We start from the raw sequence: 15,453 nt of genomic DNA, 5'->3' as shown, positions 1-15,453 counted from the left end.
TATGCTTCTCTCTTATGGAGGCTCCATGTTACTGGCTTCCCCTACTCCAGAGTGCTCACAGACCACTATTGTCCTTATTCTACATGTGCTGCAGTGGACACTACTGCCTTTTCTAGAGCAGGGCAACCTCCTTCCCTTGTGGGGGGATGAAGAAGAGCCTCCTGGGGAGGAGATGTAGCTTGGAGCTAACTGGAGCAGCTGCGTCTGTGTTTTAGTTCCAGGGGAATATTCTGGTCCACCAGGGACCACATACAGGTATTTCACTCACTAATGACTTCTTTCTTATGACATAGGGAAAGACTGGAAAGACATAAAAATAGCCACAATTAAGACCAACATTTATCTAATACTTTATAATTCACAAAGCAAATATTAACTTATTTAATTAATATCCAATGCTCAGGATGAGCCCCAGGGTGAAATGTGAGTATGCTGTGATTTGGTCTTGCAGCATTGGGATGGATTATCTAGAGGATGACCTCTAATGGCTAGATCAGCAATCTTTCTGTTGTGGTATGAATTAGGACCTGGGGTCCTACTTTAATCTCTTAGCAGGGAGGAGGCAGGAAGAAACTGCCATGTAATTCTGTAGATAATTTGTTCTGTTTAGTTTGATAGTTTAACATCACAGATTAATATAAAACCAGGTCAGGCCTCATCAAGATAGTAGAGGCAGATAGTAAATGCAGCTGACTGACAAATGCAAAGGAAACCTGCTACAGAAATGTAGCATTGAGTTATTTCCATACGAAAACAGAGAGCAGGTCTAGGCCAGGAGGAGGATAGCATAGGGTCATGACCGGGGCTGGGTTTTTCCAGTAACAGTCTATGATGGCCCTTCCTAGAAGAAATTGGACAAGTGTCTTACATTGCCAGGTGAAAGACAGAGTGGAAAACTTGGATAAGGAAAAGGTGACCTGCAAGGAATTAATTAGCATATTCTTTTTTTTTTTTACCATTTTTTATTTTTTATTTTTTTATTTTTTATTTTATTTTATTTTATTTTTTATTATATGAAATTTATTGTCAAATTAGTTTCCTAGCATATTCTCTTTGAGGGAGTAGTTGAAAATAAAATATGTCTGCCTAGGTCCTCAGTTGTGTCAAGAGCCTGAGGGATATGTCAGGTGAGAAAAATAAGAATATCTTTCTACCTAGGCAGAAAGGCTCTTTGTGTTTATTGACTTAGAATTTATTTTTTTTATTTTACTATTTTAAATTTATTTATTTATTTTTTTTGAGAGAGACAGAGACAGTGTGAGTGGGGGAGGAGCAGAGAGAGGGGGAGAGACAGAGAATCCCAAGTAGGCTCCGTGCTGTCAGCGCAGCACCTGTTGTAGGGCTCAAACCCATGAACTGTGAGATCATGTGAGCTGAAATCCACAGTCAGATGCTTAACTGACTGTACCACACAGGCACCCCATGACTTAGAATTTATGATAATTGTGATAAAAATATCCAGCGTGTACTTAAGATTTATTTTAATTTCAACTCTTTTCTGAAGTGTTATCTGTAAGTTTAAAGTGGAAAAAAAGGATCTATATCCTATTTTCTAGGTATTAAATTATATTTTTGTATAAATGTGTGTCATAACATAAAAGAAAGCTGAAGTAGCCATACTTATATCAGATAATCTAGACTTTAAAATAAAGACTGTAACAAGAGATGAAGAAGGGCATTATATCATAATTAAGGGGTCTATCTACCAAGAAGACCTAAAAATTGTAAACATTTATGCTCCAAATGTGGAAGCACCCAAATATATAAATCAATTAATCACAAACATAAAGAAACTCATTGATAATAATGTCATAATAGTAGGGGACTTCAACACCCCACTTATAGCAATGGACAGATCATCTAAATAGAAAATCAATAAGGAAAAAATGTCTTTGAATGACACACTGGACCAGATGGACTTAATAGATACATTCAGAACATCCTAGAGCAGCAGAATACACATTCTTCTCCAGTGCACATGGAACATTCTCTAGAATAGATCACATACTGGGACACAAATGAGTCCTCACCAAGTACAAAAAGATCGAGATCATACCATGCATATTTTTAGACCACAACGCTATGAAACTTGAAATCAACCACGAGAAAAAATTTGGAAAGATAACAAATACTTGGAGACTAAAGACTATTCTACTAAAGAATGAATGGGTTAACCAAGAAGTTAGAGAAAATTAAAAAGTACACAGAAGCCAATGAAAATGATAACACCACAGCCCAAAACCTCTGGGACGCAGCAAAGGTGGTCCTAAGAGGGAAGTATATAGCAATCCAGGCCTTCCTAAAGAAGGAAGAAAGGTCACAGATACCCAACCTAACCTTACACCTTAAAGAGCTGGCAAAAGAAGAGCAAATAAAACCCAAATCCAGAAGAAGGCAAGAAATAATAACGATCAGGACAGAAATCAATGCTATCAAAACCAAAAACAAACAAAAAACAAAACAAACAAACAAAAACACACAGTAGAACAGATCAATGAAACCAGAAGCTGGCTCTTTGAAGAATTAACAAAACTGACAAACTCCTAGCCACTTTGATCAAAAAGAAAAAAGAAAGAACCCAAATAAGTAAAATCAAGAATGAAACAGGAGAGATCACAACCAACACAGCAGAAATAGAAACAATCATAAGAGAATATTACAAGCAATTATATGCCAATAAAATGGGCAATCTGGAAGAAATGGACAAATTCCTAGAAACATATGAACTACCAAAATTGAAACAGGAAGAAATAGAAAATTTGAACAGACCCATGAACAGTAAAGAAATCGAATTAGTAATCAAAAATCTCCCAAAAACCAAGAGTCCAGGGCCAGATGACTTTCCAGGGGAATTCTACCAAATATTTAAGGAAGAGTTAACACCTATTCTCTTGAAGCTCTATTCAAAAAATAGAAATGGAAGGAAAATGTCCAAATTCTTTCTATGAAGCCAGCATTACCTTGATTCCAAAAACCAGAAAAGATCCCACTAAAAAGGAGAACTATAGACCAATTTCCCTGATGAACATGGAGGCAAAAATCATCAACAAGATACTAGCTGACTGAATCCAACAATGCATTGAAAATATTATTCACCACAACCAAGTGGGATTTATAACTGGGATGCAGGGCTGGTTCAATATCCTCAAAACAATCAATATGATTCATCATATCAATAAAAGAAAGGACAAGAACCACATGATCCTCTCAATAGATGCAGAGAAAGCATTTGACAAAATACAGCATCCTTTCTTTTTTTTTTTTTTTTCTTTCAACGTTTATTTATTTTTGGGACAGAGAGAGACAGAGCATGAACGGGGGAGGGGCAGAGAGAGAGGGAGACACAGAATCGGAAACAGGCTCCAGGCTCTGAGCCATCAGCCCAGAGCCTGACGCGGGGCTCGAACTCACGGACGGCAAGATCGTGACCTGGCTGAAGTCGGACGCTTAACCGACTGCGCCACCCAGGCGCCCCAATCCTTTCTTGATAAAAACCCTCAAGAAAGTAGGGATAGAAGGATCATACCTCGAGATCATAAAAGCCATATATGAAAGACCTACCACTAATATCCTCCTCACTGGGGAAAAACAGAACTTTCCCATTAAGGTCAGGAACAAGACAGAGATGTCCACTCTCACCACTGTTATTCAACATAGTATTGGAAGTCTTAGCCTCAGCAATCAGACAACACAAAGAAATAAAAGGCATCCAAATCGGCCATGAGGAGGTCAAATTTTCACTCTTTGCAGATGACATGATACTCTATATAGAAAACCCAAAAGATTCCATCAAAAAACTGCTAGAACTGATCCATGAATTCAGCAAAGTCGCAGGATATAAAATCAATGCACAGAAATCGGTTGCATTCTTATGTACCTATAATGAAGCAATAGAAAGAGAAATTAAGGAATTGATCCTACTTACAATTGCACCATAAGCCATAAAATACCTAGGAATAACTCTAACCAAAGAGGTGAAAAATCTATACACTGAAAACTATAGAAAGCTTATGAAAGAAATTGAAGAAGACACACACAAAAGGAAAAATATTCCATGCTCCTGGATAGGAACAACAAATATTGTTAAAATGTCAATACTACCCAAAGCAATCTACATATTCAATGCAATCCCTATCAAAGTAACACCAGCATTCTTCACAGAGTTAGAACAAACAATCATAAAATTTGTATGGAACCAGAAAAGACCTGAGTAGCCAAAGCAATTTTGAAAAAAAAAAACCAAAACAGGAGGCATCACAATCCTGGACTTGAAGATGTATTCCAGAGCACCTGGGTGGCTCAGTCGGTTAAGCAGCTGACTTTGGCTCAGGTCATGATCTCATGGTTCTGTGAGTTTGAGCCCTGCATCGAGCTTTGTACTGACAGGTCAGAGTCCAGAGTCTGCTTTGGATTCTGTGTCTCCCTCTCTCTCTGCCCCTCCCCTGCTTGGGCTCTGTTTCTCTCTCTCTCTCAAAAATAAATAAACAATGAAAAAAAAAGATATGTATTCCAAAGCTGTAATCATCAAGACAGTACTGGCACAAAAACGGACACTCAGTTCAATGGAACAGAGTAGGCCAAATGTGTGGCCAACTAATCTTTGACAAAGCAGGAAAGAATATCCAGTGGAATAAAGATTGTCTCTTCAGCAAGTGGTGCTGGGAAAACTGGACAGTGACATGCAGAAGAATGAATCTGGACCACTTTCTCACACCATACACAAAAATAAACTCAAAATGGATGAAAGACCTAAATGTAAGACAGGAAGCCATCAAAATCTTCAAGGACAAAGCAGGCAAAAACCTCTTTGACCTTGGCCACGGCAACTTCTTACTCAACACGTCTCCGGAGGCAAGGGAAACAAAAGCAAAAATGAACTATTGGGACCTCATCAAAATAAAAAGCTTCTGCACAGCAAAGAAAACAATCAACAAAACTAAAAGGCAACCAATGGAATGGGAGAAGGTATCTGCAAACGACATATCAGATAAAGGGTTAGTATCCAAAATCTATAGAGAACTTACCAAACTCAACACCCCAAAAACAAATAATCCAGTGAAGAAATGGGCAAAAGACATGAATAGACACTTCTCCAAAGAAGACATCCAGATGGCCAACTGACACATGAAAACATTCTCAACATCACTCATCATCAGGGAAATACAAATCAAAACCACAATGAGATACTACCTCACACCTGTCAGAATGGCTAACATTAACAACTCAGGCAACAACAGATGTTGATGAGGAGGTGGAGAAAGAGGATCTCTTTTGCACTGCTGATGGGAATGCAAACTGGTGTGGCCCCTCTGGAAAACAGTATAGAGGTTCCTCAAAAAATTAAAAATAGAACTACCCTACAACCCAGCAATTGCACTACTAGGATACAGGTATGCTGTTTTGAAGGCACACATACACCCCAATGTTTATAGCAGCACTATCAACAATAACCAACATATGGAAAGAGCCCAAATATCCATCGATGGATGAATGGATAAAGAAGATGTGGTATATGTATGCAACGGAGTATTATTCAGCAATATAGAAGAATGAAATCTTGCCATTTGCCAGTACACAGATGGAACTAGAGGGTATTATGCTAAGTGAAATTACTCAGTCAGAGAAAGACAAATATCATATGACTTCACTCATATGAGGACTTTAAGATACAAAACAGGTGAACATAAGGAAAGGGAAGCAAAAATAATATAAAAACAGGGAGGGGACAAAACATAAGAGACTCTTAAATGTAAAGAACAAACAGAGGGTTGCTGGAGGAGTTGTGGGATGGGATGAGCTAAATGGGTAAGGGGCTTAAGGAATCTACTCCTGAAATCATTGTTGCACCATGTGCTAATTAACTTGGATATAAATTAAAAAAAATTTTTTAGTATGTCATAACATTAATTAAATCAAGAAATAATTACCAATTATTTACAACTTGTCAGGCACTGTTCTAGATGCTAGGTATAAAGCAATGAACAAAACAAAAATTGGTGAGTAGAGTTATCTATTTACTACTTTTGATTTCCCATGCCTTGATAATGAATTCATATTACCCTCATCAGACAGCTCCTTCATCCAGAACCAGCCCTCCAGAATGCAGAAATCTTGCCTGGGGAAAAATTCATCTTCACAGGACAGGATTCTCTCTCTCTCTTAAGTTTATTTATTTATTTATTTATTTATTTATTTATTTAATCAATAGACCTAACATGGGACTTGAACTCATGACCCTGAGATCAAGAGTCTCATGCTCTTCTGACTGAGCCAGCCAGGCACCCCAGGACAAGATTCTTGTATCTTTCCTCCCATCTCACTGATATAAGCATCAATAATGAATGGAGAGAATATAGGGAGGAGGATGTGGTAGGACCAGAGAGCAAAGTAATGATACTCGGAGACAATTTACTGAATAGTCTGTATGTGCTAGATGCTCTGATCAGACTTTTACAAAATTATCTCACTGAAGCCTCATAAGAATCATGGGAGTCAATTATTATCATTATCTACAGTTTACATATATCAGGCAACTACAGCACAGAGACGTCATGTATGTTGCCCAGCATCACACAGTTAGTAAATGGAGGAGCCAGAATTCAATGCTGGCATTTCACAGCTGTGCCTTTGGATAACTGAGGAGAGGAATAAATGGAAGATATTAAGAAAAAGAAGAAAACTGTGATGGGTTGGCCTGGAAATATGATTAAGCTGGTTCATAAAAACTATCTTCAGTTGCTTGCTAACTTCTGATTTGAAGTACTGTGGAACAGACACATAGATGTACAGACATACATAAAATGTACCCTAATTTGGCTCCTGTTGATTGTCCACATTTCATCCTGGAAAAAATAAAAAGTGAATGTTGTCAAAAAGTGGCCTCAGTCATTAACAAACAAAATCTCAATAAAGCACTCTTAAAATACCTCACTGTGAGCAGTGAAACTTCCTGGTGAACCCTGCAGGATAAACTTGTTGCAAAATGTGCTTGCAGATAACTATATGAACTGGTATTCTCAGTAAGGCTTTAGTTAGTCCAATAAAATGTTGGAGGATATTTAATAAAGATACAGTTTGGCTTTTGGAATAGCTGATCATCCTGCATCATACTTCCTGAAGGTAAGCCAGTCCAGCTGTCTTTCAAGACTGATTTTGGATCATGGCAGTAAAAGCATGTGAAGAGCACATACACATGAAAAGAACTCCATTATTTAAAAATATATTTCCTTCTAGTGATTCTATGCATGTTTTACAAAATTATAGTTATTATCATACATATAACTTTAATCCTGATATTTCACCTAACGCATTGTAAGCATTGAATATATCTCTCCATGTAAAATTGTCATGTAAGGGGCACCTGGGTGGCCCAGTCGGTTGAGTGTCTGACTTCAGCTCAGGTCATGATCTCGTGGTTTGTGAGTTCGAGCTCCACATCAGACTCTCTGCTGTCAGTGCAGAGCCTGCTTCAGATCTTCTGCCTCCCTCTCTCTCTCTCAAAAATAAATAAACATAAAAAAATTTAAAAAATAGTCATGTAATATTCACCGTATAGATGTGGCACAATTTTGCCTAACCATTTTTTCATTGAAGTTTTGAGTTGGGAGGGATCCTAGACCATATTTCAATATTTCACTAGGCAGGAGGGTCATTTCTCCTTTTCTTATATATTTCCACTGATAAGAAGACAATATATTTTGGGATATATCATTTATTCAACAAATATATATTTTGAACTACCACAACGTGGTAGGCATTGTTGGATAGTCAAGAATAGGGTCTTTCTTCCTGCATGTAAATGTGGTGAAATATGGAATGTGACATCTGCCACAAAAGAGCTACATAGTGTATTGAGAACAGAGAAAGAAGTAAGGGGAGTTCATGGAGTGAGGGGGATGTGAACTAGAATTTAGAGTATGGCAAAGGGTTTAGAATTCATTCCATAACTGGAAGCCTCTATCTCCCCCTCCCCTTCACCCATTTTGTCCATTCCCCCCATGCCACTCTGGCAGCCACCAGTTTGCTCTCTGTATTTATGAATCTGTTTCTGATTTTTGTTTGTTTGTTTTTGAACCTAAATATCTTAATTGTCTACCAATAGCAAGCCAAAACTCTTTAAAGAAAGACAAAAAAAATTGAGACCATCAACAACAGAAAATCCATAATGTCTGGCATCCAGTAAAACGATTAGTATAAGTTCAAAGAAGCAGGAAACTAGGCAGGGAAAAATGAGGCAATAAAGGATACCAGCAATATTGCAGAACAGGAAACCTAGACCCTCCTTCCTCCATGGAGACAGGGATTTAACAATGATACATGAACGAGTTGCCTTTGTGAGAAAGCCAGAAACCAGGTAAGAGATTCCTGGATGAGGATCTTCCTGTTAGATGTTGGGAGTTCTGGTTCTCTCTTCTGTTTCAGCTACTAAATGGCTGCCTTCTTTGCCACTCAACAAAATGACAAATCTGAAACAACATGAACAGGAAAAGTCCAGTGCTTTACTTCATTAAAACATGGCAGACCCAATGAGACGGGAGACCCTGCTACTTCCATGTTCAGTGAGTGGGTAAAATATCCTGCCCAACTCTCCTATGACTCCATGAGACTAGCTTGCAGCTTCCATTCTAGCCAGAGACAGAGCTGCCTTGAGTCTGGGTACAATGGCACCACCCTGCTTTCCAAATGGTTATGAAGAAATGTATCTTCTACTGCTCATTGCTTATATTCAGGGAAGAAAGGTGGGTGTTTGTAGCGATCAGCCATTTGTGGTTTTGTGAAATTCCAAGGCTTGTGTCATTCAAGTGAATTCCTGGATGTGGGTACAAACTGTTAATGTCTAACCTTTTGAGACCAACAGACCCCATACATGGGTAAACAGGAAATAAATGTATTTTTGGCTTGAGTTGTGAAGGCTATTTTCTCTGTGTGTGTGTATATATATATATATATATATATACACACACATACATATATATATGTGTGTGTGTATGTATATGTGTATATATATATGTATGTGTGTATATATGTATACACACACACACATATAAAAGAGGTGGAGAGGAGGGAGAGGGAGAATAGATAATAAAGAGTGATTCCTGCATCCCAGCCAAACACACTGAAGCCCCAGCAGGAAAATTCTTGGCATTCATTCACTCACCAGAGCCCTTCTCAGCTTGGCATAGCATGGCATGCCATGGCATGGTCTGATTGGGAGGAAACCCTCCATTCCTGACTTATCCCTTGGGAGGGAAAGCAGTTGAATGTATATCCAATGTGCTGATTTTTTTTTTTTTTTTTTTTTTTTTTTTTTTTTTTGCGGGGCGGGGGGTAGTGGTGGTGCTGCTGCTAAGGCACTGGTTTCTGTCTTGCCTGAATCTAAGCACTGATAGCAGTAGGCTGTCAGGCTGGGGGCTGTTGAAAACATGGCTTGGTCAGACACCAGAGTCTGCAGTACCACAAATAGGCACTAGATGGAACTCCAGTACCACAACTTTCTATCCCATCAGAGACGCTGTCTACTGCGGACAAAAGCAGATCTTGAGTAATAACTCAAATATCCACCAGGAAGTGAACAAATAAATATATTGTGGTATATTCATACAATGGAAAGCTATTAAGTAATAAAAAGAAATGAACCATGTTTACATACAGTAGCGTTGATAAATACAAAAAAATACTGAGTGAAGGAAGTCAGGCATGAAACAGGATTCCACTAACATGAATTTCTAGAACGGGCAAAACTCATTTATAGTTATGGATCAAAGCTTACCTGGTATCAGGGATATGATTGACTGCTCAGGGATATGAAGGAACTTTTTGGAGTGATGGAAATGTTCTAAATCTTGAGTGTGGTGTTACATGAGTATATATATTTATCAAAACTTGTCAAACTGTACACTTAAAATAGGTACTTTTAGTTGTATGTAAATTTTCCATCAACAAAGAAAATCTATGGTAAAGTCATCCTGAGCAGAGGAAAGGTTGAATTGTGAGAGCTCCCACTGTTGTCAGCTCAGAAGTGATAAAAGCTCCTTTAAAAATAGAAACCCATAGGGGTGTCTGGGTGGCTCAGTTGGTTATGCGTCCAGCTTCAGCTCAGGTCATGATCTCACTGTTCATGGGTTCGAGCCCCGCGTCAGGCTGTGTGCTGACAGCTCAGAGCCTGGAGCCTGCTTCGGATTCTGTGTGTGTGTGTCTCTCTCTCTCTGCCCATACCCTGCTCACATTCTTTCTCTCTGTCTCTCAAAAATAAATAAGCATTAAAAAAAAAAAAGAAAGAAAAGAAACCCATGTTACTGTTTCCACAGGTGCTCTCTGATCCAGCCGTGTTGAAGGGTGAATGCCACAGGATTCCTGACCTTTATATGTCCTGTCCTGTTTCCAACTGCCTGAATACTAACCTGTTATTACATATTGCTCATCTTTTGAAATCTCTTGGGTTTTGATCTCGCCTTCTTACCCATCTACTTCTCACCCAATTTGAAAGCCCTGGTACAGATTTCCCAGTGATTGCTGGGAAACCCTGGAGGTTGCTCTTGTTTCCAGACTGGCCTATCATTCTGATTCTGACATACATTCATCACAGTTTGGTTCTTTGTAATGAAAGCATTCACCTGTACATTCCATCCACCCTCAAGGATTAGTGTCTTCTTGAATACAGTTGCAAAGTGGGAGTTTCATCTTACATTCCTTTAGAACCATGTTTTTGGAAGTTATTCCTCAAGTGAAGGTGCTGTTTTCCACTATTTCCATCTTGAAAGTTCCAGATTGACTTCTCTGATGGCCCTGGCCAGGAATTGCCAGGCTATTTCTCTTATTTGGACTCTGCGCCCTTTCCATGGGCAACAGAGTAAAAGTTGACATGGATGAGGAAATTACATGTTAGTACTTGGTTTTCATTCTTCATAACACTGCCATGTAAGACTGACTGGATGGGCATTTCCGAAATTCTTTTTAAAGGGCTAATGTAATTGAAAGAAACTTAGATTACTGACTTGATACTTTTCTTCCTTTCCAGTATAAATATTTAATGCTATAAATTTCCTTCTAAGCACTGCTTTAGCTGCATCCCACAAATTTTAATATGTTACATTTTAATATTTATTCAGTTCAAAATATTTCTTAATTTCCCTTAAGATTTCTGCTTTGGCCAATTGGTTATTTAGAAGTGTGTTCTTTACTTTCAAAATATTTGGGACATTTTCCATATATCTTTCAGTTACTGTTTTTTAGTTTAATTCTATTATGATATTTTAGTTCTATTTTATTTATGTTTTATTTATTTATTAATTTTTTTAAATGTTTGTTTATTTTTGAGACAGAGAGAGACAGAGCATGAACAGGGGAGGGTCAGAGAGAGGGAGACACAGAATCTGAAACAGGCTCCAGGCTCTGAGCTGTCAGTACAGAGCCCGACACGGGGCTCGAACTCTCGGACCGCGAGATCATGACCTGAGCCGAAGTCGGACGCCTAACTGACTGAGCCACCCAGGCGCCCCAGTTTTATGTATTTATTTAATGTTATTTTCTTAGTCTATGTTATTCTTGTATGGATTTGGAATTTATATATTCTATTTCTATTCTTTTACAAGTTGATCTGAAAGTTTTACCAATAAACTTTTAATATAGTTAATTAATATAATAACCATTATCTTATATAAGACCTTAGGAAACTTTTATTCTGAGTATTGCCTGACTTACATTATTTTCAATAATTTTAGTTATGAATGTCTAACCCCACAAACTGTTATTATTATTTTTGTTACACATCATGTTCCCTAGGAAACAGATTGTGAGAGGGAGATTGGTGTGTAAGAAGTTTATTGGAGACTGCTTTTGGAACCAACACTGTGTGTGTGTGGGGGGGGGGGTAGGGGTGGGTAGGTAGGAAGGTGAAGGAAGTAGGCTTGGTCAGAGGGACAAGTTGAACTGTGTTGCAGTCACAACAAGGTGCTTAGCCAATTTCATGGGAAGTTGTGGAGTTGAGGTGTCCAGGCAGTGTTATCCCCTGCTGAGGCAAAGGGGCCCTCTTGCTCTAAGAGAGTTTCAGCTAAATGCTGTCTGCAGATAACCCCCCTAGCAGCTGGGGGAATGAGTGCTTTCATCCTGTAAAGGGTGGAAGGAATCATGTCTATGTACCATATTATCCATTATGGTCCATCCTTGCCTGGTTGTGGATATGTAAACCTGAACCTCAGACCTGAGTGGGAACACGCCAATGGCTTATATTCTCAGGGGAGAACATTAGTATTGTTGTAATTGTTAATTATTTTCTGCCATGAGCCATGACAGAGGCAGACAGCTTCCTCATAGTTTCCTTTTGCTAAAAGCCAAAGAACGAAAAGAGAGCTTATCACTTTTGGAGGTATGATTATATACTTAGAACCCCCAAAATTAGTAAAAAAATACTAGAATTTATAATGTATTTTGGTGAGATGGCTTTGTAGAAGATATATTTACAAAAAAGTATTTGTTCTTTGTACTATTTATAAATACCCAGAAATGGAAAGGGGGAAATATCTCATTCACATTAACAACAAAAAGTGTCACATATTTAGGAATAAGTTTAATTAAAAAGGCACTGAATATGTATAAAGAACACTATAAAATCTTACTGAAGTAAGTAAAATAAAATCTGAATGAAAGAAAAATACATATGTTTTGGGATTAAAGATTTAACATCATAAAAAATTACTTTCTAAAAATTATTAGGTATATAATACACTAACAATGGATTATCTAAAAAGGACTAGAGAATATTACATACACACACACACACACACACACACACACACACACACACACTGGAATATTATGCAGCCTTAAAACAGAAAGAAATCCTGCCATTTGCAACAACATGGATGGATCTTGAGGGGCATTATACTAAATGAAATAAGTCAAAGAAAGACAAATACTGTAAAATCTCACTCTTATGTGGAACCTCAAAACATCAAACTCATAGAAACAAAGAGTAGAATGGTGGTTGCCAGGGGCTGGGGGGGTTGGGGAAATGGGGAGATGTTGATCAAAGGGTACAGACTTCCAATTATAAGATGAATAAGTTCTGGGAAATCTAAGGTACAGCATGGTGACTATAGTTAACAATACTGTATTATATACTTGAAGGTTGCTATGAAAGTCAATATTTTTTTAATGTTTATTTATCTTTTATTTATTTATGTATTTATGTATGTATGTATGTATTTTTATAATTTACATCCAAGTTAATTAGCACATGGTGCAACAATGATTTCAGGAGTAGATTCCTTAAGCCCCTTACCCATTTAGCTCATCCCATCCCACAACTCCTCCAGCAACCCTCTGTTTGTTCTCTACATTTAAGAGTCTCTTATGTTTTGTCCCCTCCCTGTTTTTATATTATTTTTGCTTCCCTTTCCTTGTTCATCTGTTTTGTATCTTAAAGTCCTCATGAGTGAAGTCATATGATATTTGTCTTTCTCTGACTAATTTCGCTTAGCACAATACCCTCTAGTTCCACCCACATAGTTGCAAATGGCAAGATTTCATTCTTTTATATTGCTGAATAATACTCCATTGCATATATATACCACATCTTCTTTGTCCATTCATCCGTTGATGGACATTTGGGCTCTTTCCATACTTTGGCTATTGTTGATAGTGCTGCTATAAACATTGGGGTGCATGTGCGGCTTCAAAACAGCATGCCTGTATCCCTTGGATAAATACCTAGTAGTGCAATTGCTGGGTCATAGGGTAGTTCTATTTTTAATTTTTTGAGGAACCTCTATACTGTTTTCCAGAGGGGTCGCACCAGTTTGCATTCCCACCAGCAGTGCAAAAGAGATCCTCTTTCTCCACATCCTCGCCAACATCTGTTGTTGCCTGAGTAGTTAATGTTAGCCATTCTGACAGGTGTGAGGTGATATCTCATTGTGGTTTTGATTTGTATTTCCCCGATGATGAATGATGTTGAGCATTTTTTCATGTGTCTGTTAACCATCTGGATATTTTCTTTGGAAAAGTGTCTATTCTTCTGCCTATTTCTTCACTGGATTATTTGTTTTTTGGGTGTTGAGTTTGATAAGTTTTCTATAGATCTTGGATACTAACCCTTTATCTGATATGTCATTTGCAAATATCTTCCCCCGCTCTGTTGGTTGCCTTTTAGTTTTGTTGATTGTTTTCTTTGTTGTGCAGAAGTTTTTATTTTGATGAGGTCCCAATAGTTCATTTTTGCTTTTGTTTTGCTTGCCTCCAGAGACGTGTGGAGTAAGAAGTTGCTGTGGCCAATGTCAAAGAGATTTTTGCCTGCTTGCTATGAAAGTAAATCTTAAATGTTCTCACTACACACACGCATACACACAAATGGTCATCATGTGAGGGGATGGAGATGTTAACTAACCTTATTGCAACAATCACTTCACAGTATATATGCAGATCAAATCACCACGTTGTGCACCTTAAGCTTAAATGTTAATTATATCTTAGTAAAGCCAGAGAAAAAAAAAAAGAAAGTGAGAGAGAACATGCAAATGTGGCAAAGTGTTGACAGTGGGTGAATCTCCACGAAGGCTATATGTGAGTTATTACAGTATTTTTACAACTTTTATGTAAGTTTAAAACATTTTTTGAAAATAAAAAGTTTGATTAATTTTCTTAATAAAAAATAACAAAGAAGACTTGTCATATCAGATATCAAAATATATAAAATCAATTAAGTCTACTAGGTATTTGTGTTAAAATAGACAAAGATGACAAGTTGAACAGAAGAGGGAACCCAGATAGAATTTCAGATGGATTAAAAATTTTCAAATGAATAGCAAAACAATATGTATGTATATAAATATGATAACTTATAAAAATTTGGTTGGATATATGGTAAACTGTTCATATGAGTTAATGGGACAGTGTATGGCAGGAAAGAAATGAGGAGGAGAGAGAAACCAATCAAAAAAGAAAGGAAAAAATACCACCTAAACAAAAAACAGGATGTAAGATTTTATCAGAGGTGTGATGTAAAATTATATAAATGTGTGCTCATTTATTTTTTTATTTTTATTTTTTAAAGTTTTTATTTATTTATTTATTTATTTATTTTTTAATTTTTTTTAACGTTTATTTATTTTTGAGACAGAGAGAGACAGAGCATGAACGGGGGAGGGGCAGAGAGAGAGGGAGACACAGAATCGGAAGCAGGCTCCAGGCTCTGAGCCATCAGCCCAGAGCAGGATGCGGGGCTCGAACTCACGGACCACGAGATCGTGACCTGGCTGAAGTCGGACGCTTAACCGACTGAGCCACCCAGGCGCCCCTAAAGTTTTTATTTATTTAAGTAATCTCTACACCCAGTGTGGGGCTCGAACTCATGACCGCGAGATCAAGAGTCACATGTTCTTCTGACTGAGTCAGCTAGGTGCTCTTATGTTTTTTTAAAAATAGACATTTAAAATGAAAAATTGGGTAAGATTTGCA

Source organism: Felis catus, chromosome B4 (genome assembly GCF_018350175.1).
Source record: "Felis catus isolate Fca126 chromosome B4, F.catus_Fca126_mat1.0, whole genome shotgun sequence".
Taxonomy (NCBI): Eukaryota; Metazoa; Chordata; class Mammalia; order Carnivora; family Felidae; genus Felis; species Felis catus.
This window is presented reverse-complemented; position numbering follows the sequence as displayed.